The sequence below is a fragment of the Elephantulus edwardii genome, unplaced genomic scaffold, assembly GCF_000299155.1.
Source record: "Elephantulus edwardii isolate Elephantulus edwardi_28Jun2011 unplaced genomic scaffold, EleEdw1.0 scaffold00056, whole genome shotgun sequence".
NCBI lineage: Eukaryota > Metazoa > Chordata > Mammalia > Macroscelidea > Macroscelididae > Elephantulus > Elephantulus edwardii.
The window spans coordinates 6,106,195-6,116,142 of record NW_006399806.1 but is presented as its reverse complement, the minus strand read 5'-3'; the positions used below and the strand labels follow the sequence as shown (position 1 = coordinate 6,116,142).

General features: G+C 37.1%; 1 protein-coding gene across 1 annotated transcript in view; it reads left to right on the top strand.

Moving 5' to 3' along the window:
• DYNC2H1 (dynein, cytoplasmic 2, heavy chain 1) overlaps window positions 1-9,948 on the top strand; it is a 440,751-nt gene that overhangs the window by 200,254 nt on the left and 230,549 nt on the right. The window lies entirely within an intron of this gene.

Here is a 9,948-nt window from a genome sequence, read left to right as displayed (position 1 = left end):
TTTTTTTTTTAGGTAGCCTGTCACAAGTTTTATTCATGTGCTACTTTCACAATAACTGATTTTTTTTAAATATACATGCTCTCTTAGACTGTTTGCATTCTCTCTTTGCTATTGCTATTTGTTCTAAGTATTATTTTGTCCTTCAGCCCTAAACTTTCTCAACTTCAAATTAAAATGTCCAGTTAGTTGTTAAGACATGTCTTCTAGGAAAATAAACACTTGGAATTGCAAATTGAAGCAGATTCTAAGCTGAAATAATAATTTTATATTACCTTTAGCCAGGATATAACAATGCTATTTAGCTACGCAACACGTTGCCACAAATGATGGACATAGCCGTAATATATGTGTTTCTAAGCACGGTTTTCAATTTAAAAATGTGCGGCAACGTAAACACAAAACTTTAAAAAATTTTGCTAGACTTCTGTTCCTTGCATTTAAGATCTCTTTAGCCATAGATTTTGTCAATTTTACTTCTTGTGACTATTTCTCAAATTTGAACATGATAGTTACCTTGTTGTTGTGTGCTGTTGAGTCAGAAGTAGCTCATAGCTGAACACGTCAACAGGTTTTCAGAAGCTGTAAATTGCATGAGAGGAGATTGATCATTTTTCAAACCACATGCCTTTGGGTTGAGAGTGCAGCTCTACCTCTAGGCCATGAGAACTCATTGATTGAATATTTATCAGAATATTTACATATTCATATCTCATTTAAAAGGCAAATTTCACAAATATGCTTAAAAAGGAACAGAGCTACAAGACATAAGACTTAGAGACTAATTATGCTACTACAGTAATTAAAGCGATGTGAAACTCTCATAAAAACATAGATAATTGGAATACTGTAAGATCTAGAAATAGATTCACACATATATGGCAAAGTGATTTTATGCAAAAATGTCAACTAAATACAGGAAAAAATAGCATTTTTCAGAAATAGACCTAGACTAGTTGGGTATCCATGTAGAGAGAAAACCCTAGGACTTTGCCTTAAAATTTTAATTTGTATATTAATTTGATATAAGTTCTAGATCCAAATGTATGGTTTAAAATTTTAAAAGAATGTTAGGTGCCATTGAGTTCACTACAACTTATAGTCATCCAGTAAACAAGATTGGACCTTGTTCTGCCCTGTGTCACCGTCACAATTCTCAAGCACATTATGACAATCACTGTCACAATCAATTTTGTTGAGAATATTTGAAAGAATACAATTTTTAAAATAATTCTAAGCAGAAAAACTTTGTGACCTAATATTATAAAAAAATTTCTTAGCTGTAACACCAAAATAGGAAAAGTTGTTGTATCAGATTTCATCTACATTGCAAGGTTCTACTCTTTGAAATAAATTAAGATGAATTTGGAAAAGTAAGCCATAGACTCAGAAAACATATGCAAAACAAATATCAGAAATAAATGGCAGTTCAGGAGGAAAAACTCGTTGCAACTCAGTATCGATACCCTTCACTCATGACTTTTCACTTTTTTCTAAAAAAACCCTAACATTTATATCAATTATCACTAACTGAAAAAATAAAGCACCTCAGAGGATTTCTGATGTTGTGAAAAATGCAGAAGGCAAAACAAGAATCTCATGTTTTGCAGTGAGCTTTTAAAGAAACAACCTCATTCCCTGGAAACTATACTCAGCATCTCAGCATCAAGCTGACATGACTTTGGACTGTAACTGTGAACACAATATGCTAGTTTTGTTTGGATTTATGTTTATTTGGTATAATTTGGTAATTTTATGGAGCATTCTCAGATGCTGAAGATTTTTTTCCTTTATGTCTTAAATGGCAATTATGAACTTGCTTGGCATTGCTTGAGCTGAAAAATAAATTCAAACCTTGACTTATAATACTTGAGGATGCTGTGGGCAAAATCTGGAATGATCCAGGAAGTATCAAAAGAATATGAAAAGAACACACAGAGTCACTTTACTGAATAGAATTGGCTGACATATGATCAAACACTACTGATAATGGAGGAAAGATTTCAAGCTGCAACAAAGGGATTGGCAAAAAATAAGACCCCTGTAATTGATATGACACCACTTGACATGTTTCAATAAACATTTGTAGCTGTGGACGTGCCAGGAAATTTGGATGACAGCTACCTGGCCAACTGACTGGAAAAGATCCATTTTTGTTCTCATTCTCAAAATAAGTGATCCAACAAATTGTGGAAATCAACACCACTCAACCACAGAAAACTAATTTCCATGAAGTCAAACATGTCTTCACATGCTCCTGCACCCACTTATTCGTTCAAAATAATGGCAGTGACCACAGAGACTGGACCGAACTATACTTACAATTTTAAAGTATTATAACTCTGAATGTCACAAAAATCAATACTAAATTAACCACAAAAAGGTGGAGGCTAAAGATATCCCAGAACTTCATTCTGTTAAACATTCGGTATTTTATTTTATTTGTTTATTTATCATTGATTTCTTGATTTATTTATTTTTTTTGTCTGGCTAAGGAGGAGGAAGCAGCTTTATTTGCAGACAGAGCTTCAGGGGACTATTGTCTAAAATGTCCAAGCTCACGGGACTGTTTTATTCTGGGTGTTTTTTGTTTGTTTGTTTTATAAAATTAATCATTATTGGATTACTTCATTTTTTCAGGTGCATCTTTTCAGCTGAATCTTCCGATTTCCTTTACCCCCACTTTCCACCCATCAAATTGTCTAACCCTGTGATTTACCCCCATCAATCCTCATCTCTCTACTTTCACCTTTTACTGATTTGGGCCTCTATACACATTTTACTAGTTATCTTTTTATTTTTACAATAATGGTTTTATGCAGTATTTGTTATTAGGAGACAGAGTTAGTTCACTCAGCATAATGCTTTTCAAGTTGTGTAGTTGGGTTTGTTTTTTTTTTTTTCTTTTCCCAAAGTTAATTACTCCTGAGTGCTGCATATATTCCAATGTGTGAATGTACCATGATTTCTCAAGCTATTCAGTTGTGCTTGGACATTTGGGCTGTTTGCATGTTCTAACGATGGTGAATAATAAACACTGGTGTACAAGTCTCCATTTGTTGTCTCAGTTCTAATTTTCTTGAGGTGTATTCCATCTGGGTCATATGGAGTTTCTATGCTCAGCTTTTTAAGGAAATGCCAAGCTGCCTTCCAGAGTGGTTGTACCATTTTGCAGTCTCATCAACAGTGTATGAGAATTCAAATCTCTACATATCCTCTCCTACATTTATTACTTGCTGTCCTGTTAAACTTTGCCAATGCGACTGGGGTGAGATGGTATTTCATTGTGGTTTTGATATACATCTTTATTGTCAATGATTTTGAGCATTACTCCATGTATCTATTGGCCATCTAAAAATGTCTTTCTCTGTGAAAAGTCTTTCCGTGTCACTTGCTCATTTAGTAATTGGTTCATCAGTCATTTATTGTGATGGTCCTGTTGTATTCTGTAAACTTTTGCTTTGAGACCCTTATCTGAGGTTGTATTGCCATGTGTTTTTTTCCCCAGTTTGTAGAGTTTCTTTTCACCCTGTTGGTAAAAGTTGTTGATGCATACAGGGATTTCATCTCTAGAAGGTCCCATTCATTAATTTTATCCTCTCCTGATTGTGCATTTCTGGCTGTCTTTGTCAGCCTCTTTATATCATGGGCCTTCAAAACTTGGTCCTATTTTGTCTCATAATTTTTTATGGTTTGAGGCTTTACTGATTTTTGTGTATGGTGTGAAATGTCGATTCTGTTTCAGCTTTCTGCAGGTAGTAGTCCACTTTTGCCAGCACCATTTGTTGAAGAGGTTGTCTTTTCCTCCTTTGATAGGCTTTGTTTCCTTGTCAAATATCAGTTGACTGTAGATAAGTGGGTCCATTTCTGGGCTCTCCGTTCTGTTTCATTGGTCTTTGTGTCTGTCATTTTATCAGTAACATATTGTTTTGGTTATTATTACAGCTGTGTGGTTGGGTCTCACTTCTTTTTGTTTTCCAGAAGTGCTTTGCTTATTTGGGGTCTCTTTCCTCTCCAAATAAACTTGACAATTGCCTTTTCAATTTCTTTGAAAAAGGAATTTGGTATCTGTATTGAGATTACAAAATTTGAGCAGGAAAGACTTAAGGTCAAATCTTGGTTCCCATGGACTTGACTTAATTTTCCTCGACTTCAGCTTGAATTTGCAAATTATTAGTGGTGGTCTGTCCCACAATCAGCACCTGGCCTGGTTTTCACTGCTGATCTTGAGCTTCTTGAGTGAATCTTTCCACAAGTGTAATCAATTTGATTCCTATGCATACCATCAGGTGAAATCCACGTGTATAGCCTGCATTTATGTTTTTTATAAAAGGTATTTGCAATGAATGAATCATTGAATGTGCAGAACTCTATCATTTCTATCTCCAGCCTCATTTCTCTCACTGAGCCCATGTTTTCCAGCTACTGATCCTTCTTCCCTGTTCCCAACTTTTGCGTTCCAGTTGCCCATTATTATTAATGCATCTTGATTGCATGTTTGATCAATTTCTGACTGCAAAAGTTGGTAAAAATCTTCTATTTACTCTTCTTTGGCTCTGGTTGTTAGTGCATATATTTGAATGATAGTGGTATTCACTGGACTTCCTTGTATGCATATGGATATCATTCTGTCGCTCACCACATTGTATTTCAGGATAGATCTAGAAGTGATTTTTTTAATTATGAAACCAACCCCAGTTTTTCTCACCTTTTCATCCCCAGCATGGTAAATCATATAATCATGTGATTTAAAATGTCCCATGCCAAGCCATCTCATTTGCCAATACGTAGTATGTCAATATTTATGCGTTCCATTTCTTTCTTAACAATGTCCAGTTTTCCTACATTCATGCTTCTCACATTCCACATTCCTATCACTAGTGTCTCCTTACAGCTGTTTCTTTTTCTCAGTGTTTCCATTTTTAAGATCTGTTTCAATTGCCATGTCTGTTGGTCCAAATGATAGTCTAAGTGTGCTCTATTGTACATAGGTTTTTCGAAGGCCTGTAATTTCAGAAGTGGATGGCCAATCCTTTTTCCTAGTCTGTCTCAATTTTTAAATATATATAATAGTATCTGACAGACAAGCATTCTACAGAAAAGAGTAAATGAAAGACATTTACAAGTTAGAAAGACCAATATTCGATGTTGCTGTCCACCCGGCTACATGTTTGTTTGGTTTTGGGATTTGGGGTTTTGTTGGTTTTTTTTTTTAAATCCACCCTTTCCCATCTCCACCGCCAACCCTTCCTACTTTTGCTTACAACATTCAACACCCGTCTCCCATTGACCAGCCCCTGATGTGATGTCCTAAGTCTCAAGTAATCAGGATTCCTCTGATTCTGACCATAACATGCTGCTGTCAGTCTCTTATGATGCAGTCAGTATGACTTCAATTTAAAGTTCTTAAGTACAACTCTCATGTACAGTTTCTTTTCCTGGAAGATCTTGAGAAAAAGGCCTCTTAAACTTCCACTCCAGGATTGACTTCTTGTGGGTTAATACCACTTGTCTTCTGTCTGCAGCCTGGTGCTGATGCAAACGGATAGCTTCCCAGTAGAGAGAATGTGTCCTCCAGGACCAGTATACAACTGGTAGATTGTACAACTCAGGCCTGTGACCCTGGGGCCCAAAACTAATTCTCTGGCAAATGGCGTCCTCCCCTTCTTTTCGTGGCATACCTGAAGAATGTCTATCTGTGCTTCATTGAATATGTGAAGGCTTTTGGCTGTGTGGATCACAACAAGCTATGGCTGATGCTGGGAAGAATGGGAATCCCAGAACATTTGATCATGCTAATGCGAAACTTATACTTGGACCAAGAGGCAGTCGTCAGAACAGAGCAGGGAGACACTGGATGGTTCAAAATCAAGAAAGGGGTCCATCAGGGATATATTTTGTCTCCATACCTTTTCAATCTGTATGCAGAACAGCTCATCTGAGACGCTGGGCTGTACGAGGTGGAATGTGACATCAGGATTGGTGGAAGAATCGTCAACAACCTGCGTTATGCAGATGACACGACCCTGCTTGCTGAAACTGAGGAGGATCTGAAGCGCTTGCTGCAGAAGGTCAAGGACTGCAGTCTTCAATATGGATTGAAGCTCAATATCAAGAAAACAATGATTCTCACCACTGGGCCAATTGGCAGCATCAGTATGGATGGTGAAGAGATTGAGATAGTTAACAGTTTTAATTTGCGTGGCTCCATAGTCAACACTCTTGGTAACAGCAGCCAGAAAATCAGGAGATGAATTGCATTGGGAAAGTCAGCTGTGAGGAACTTCTCAAGAGTACTGAAGTGCAACGGCATCTGGCTGGAGACTAAGGTGCGTCTGATCCAGGCTATAGTCTTTGCAATTATGTGCTGTGCATCAGAGAGTTGGACAGTGAGGTGTGAGAAGACACTTTGTCTTATTTCATTGTTTTTTTAATTTGTTTAGTCTTGCTTTGTGTCTAATAGGTGATCAGTTCTAGAGAATGTACCTTTGTGTATTTGAGAATTAAGTTAATTTTCAGTTGGGTACATTAACAAGTTCAAGTTGACTGATTGTGTAGTTTATATCTCATGTATCTTTGTTAAGTTTCTTTTGAGTTGACCTAACCTTTGTTGAGAGTGGTATGTTTAAGTCTCCTACCTACTATTGTGTTGATCTACATTTCTTTCTTCAGTTCTGTTTACTGTTATTTATGTATTTTACAGGTTTATTATTTAGTGCATAGCTTGGAAAAAGGTTATGTCATCTTGATCCACTTTGCCTTCAATTATTATTCAATCATAGTGCCTTTCCTTATCTTTTATCCCTGTTTTTTGTGGATGCTGTTTGCGTGATAATTTTTCCTTCTAGCCTTTTGATTTTAATTCTTTCTCATTTCTCTTAGATTTGTGCTTTGTTTGTTGGGTTGGTTTTTATTGTTTGTTTGGTTGTTTGTTTTTGCTATCCATTGTGGTAGTCTTTTTCTCTTAATTGATATATTTAGTCCATTCATATTAAGTGTGATTCTTAACAGGCCAGGTTTTGTCATTATGATTTTGCTGTGATTCTTTTTTTGTTGTAGTTTCTGGTTATTATGGTCCATCCATTTTCCTTTGGTGTCTTTGTGTGATGAACTTCACTTAAATTTTTTGTAGATTTGGTCTTGTTTTCACAAATTTCTTAAGTTCCTTCTTTTTTCAAAAAAGATTTTTCCTTCATATTTGACTTTTCTGGGTACAGGGTTCTTGATTTGCAATTGTTTTCTTCTACTTTCTGTATATACCATCTCATTGTCATCTTGCTCGCATGGTTTCTGCTTAGAAGTTACAACTTAATAAAATTGTTTCTCCTTTGTAGGCGACTTTTCTCATGCTGCTTTTAATACTCTTATTTTTTATTTTGGAGAATTTGACTATGATAAGTATTGATGTTTTTCTTTTTAGTTCTAGTCTATTTGGAGGCATTTTTCCCTAGGTGGGTTTCAGTTTCTTCCCACCCCCAACCCACCCCCTGACCCCCTGACACCTGAAAGTGCTGGTTCTGGGGAAGAATGTCTCACCTAATAGCATCTTCCCTCCTGAGGCCTATTGTTTTCCTTTGTCTTGGGAGTGGCATGAGTTAAGGCCTGCCAACTTAAGCAGTTTGTGACTAGGGGGGATTTCATGTCAACTCTTTTTCTCGCAGCTTAGTGTGCCAGCTGAGAAAGTGAGTCTTTGCCTAGCTTGTAGGTCTCTGTCTCAAACTCTGTTGTCTTCTCCTACATCATTTTTACACCATACTGTTAGTTTTTTTGAACCCAAACTTTCCTTCTGTAGCTAGAAGGCTTTAAAAATGCTGACCTGATAATGATATCAGGCTGGGTTAGAAATAGCTGGCATAGGTTAGGAGGCTAACCCAAGTTAAGTACAGAGGGAAAATATTGTGTTGCTTCAAATTAACCACTCAGACAATTCTAATGGTTTCCATTTTGCATATCCAATCAACACTTGCCTCAGTGTAGACTTATATGCCCTCAGTTTTAAAATATTTGATAGAGGGAGTGTTCCCTAATTTGACATAATAGCCATATTTTGAACAACTAGCATTAAGATTGGAGGAAGACTCATCAACAACTTGCATTACGCAGATGATACGACCCTGCTTCCTGAAACTGAAGAGGACCTGAAGTGCTTTCAACAGAAGGTCAAGGACTATGGAGTGAGGGACGTGTGAATCTTGCTTGAGTCTTTTGTGGATACTTTTCCAATTTTGCCAACACCATTTGTTAAAAAGGCTGTTGTTTCCCCACTTAATTGATTTCATCTCCTTGTCAAAATTCAGTTGACCATAGATAGATGGGCTGATCTCTGGGTTCTCAATTCTATTCTATAGATCTATGTGTCTGCCATTGTACCAGTACCATGCTATCTTAAACACCACAGCAGTGTAGTAGGACTTGAAATCGGGGAGTGAGATACCTCCTACCTTTCTTCTATTTTTAAGGAGTGCTTTGCTTATTCGGGGCTTCTTTCCAGGCCAAATGAAACTGGAGATTGCCTTTACCAAAACCAGCTCAAGGTGGATCATGGACCTAGGACTAAAACCGAGGACTATAAACTTCATTAAAGAAAAGCTTGGAAGAACGTTACAAGTCCTAATCCACAATATAAACAGTCTTACAAGTATCCTGAAAAACCTACAACCAGGAGAAGATAAAATAGATGAATGGAATCTTCTGAGAATCAAATCCCTATGCACATCCAAAAACTTCTGCACTGGGGTAAAAAGGGAAGCCACAGACTGGGAAAAAGCATTTGGTAATGACATATCAGATAAGGGACTTATATCCAGAATTTATAAAATACTTGAGCATCACAACAAGATAAAGGTAAATAATCCAATTGAAAAATGGGCACAGGATATGAACAGACACTTCACCGAAGACTGTTGCTCCTACCTGCCATCTGTCGCTTCTTCCTCCATTTTTATAGAATTACTCACAATTGAACTATTCCCACCATTACCCTGTCATTCCTGATTCCTGCCGAATCGTTTCGATTACCTTTACTATGCCCCCTGCCTCCAGTCACCAAATGTGCAATCCTATGATGTCCCCTTTGCTCATCCTCACTCCTCTGCTCCCACCATCCATTCATGTTTAAAATAGTCATATAAATTTAGAAAGTGTGTCATTAAAAAAAGCTGTCCTCTGCTTCTGTCCTTCCCTTGGTCCCATTTTATCTATTTTAACTGATTATTTCTGTGTTTTCTCAATGTCTTTAATATGATTCTGTTTGTATTTCATGGTTTGGTTTAAGCATATCTTTGTGAAAGTGTGTGTTAGCCTTTTTCCCTATGCTCATTTTCCCAATCTCTTTACAATGTGATTTTCCTCCCAATATGTTTACAGTATAGTTTTGTACTGGTTAATATCTTTGTTTTTGTGATTATAAGTATGTGAATACAAGAGAAAGCCCAGTAGCTTAGTACATAAGTGTCTGAGTATTGACTATGAAGTCGATAATTCAGATTTACCATGCGTTCATAAAATGTTGAGTAGCTTCACCAGAAGCTACATGCTCAACATAGAGATTGTTGGCTAAGTTGGAAGAGGTCCTTCTCACTCAGCCTCAGGGGAAGACCCAAGTAAGCCTGGATCTCTTAAGACTTAAGGAAGGGACATCTAGGACTGTGTTTTTCTGGGTCTTTATTTCCTGAGAAGCTTCCAGGTCAATGCAGAGACTCTGTTGGCCAAGGCAGGTGAAAGCCCACTGAGTCTTGAAGAAAGCAAGATGAGAGAGAGAGAGAAAGAGATAGAGAAGCATTTATAATATGCAAGTACTTTTACATGTGATGCACCCAACAATCCTAAATTTTTTTAATTAATATTTTTTTATTGGGAAAAACATATTGGGGGTACAAGGAGGTGAGGGTTGGGGGCAGAAGGGTGAGGATGGGCCAGGATGCAGTTGCAGAGCTGCACAGTTTGGTCGGT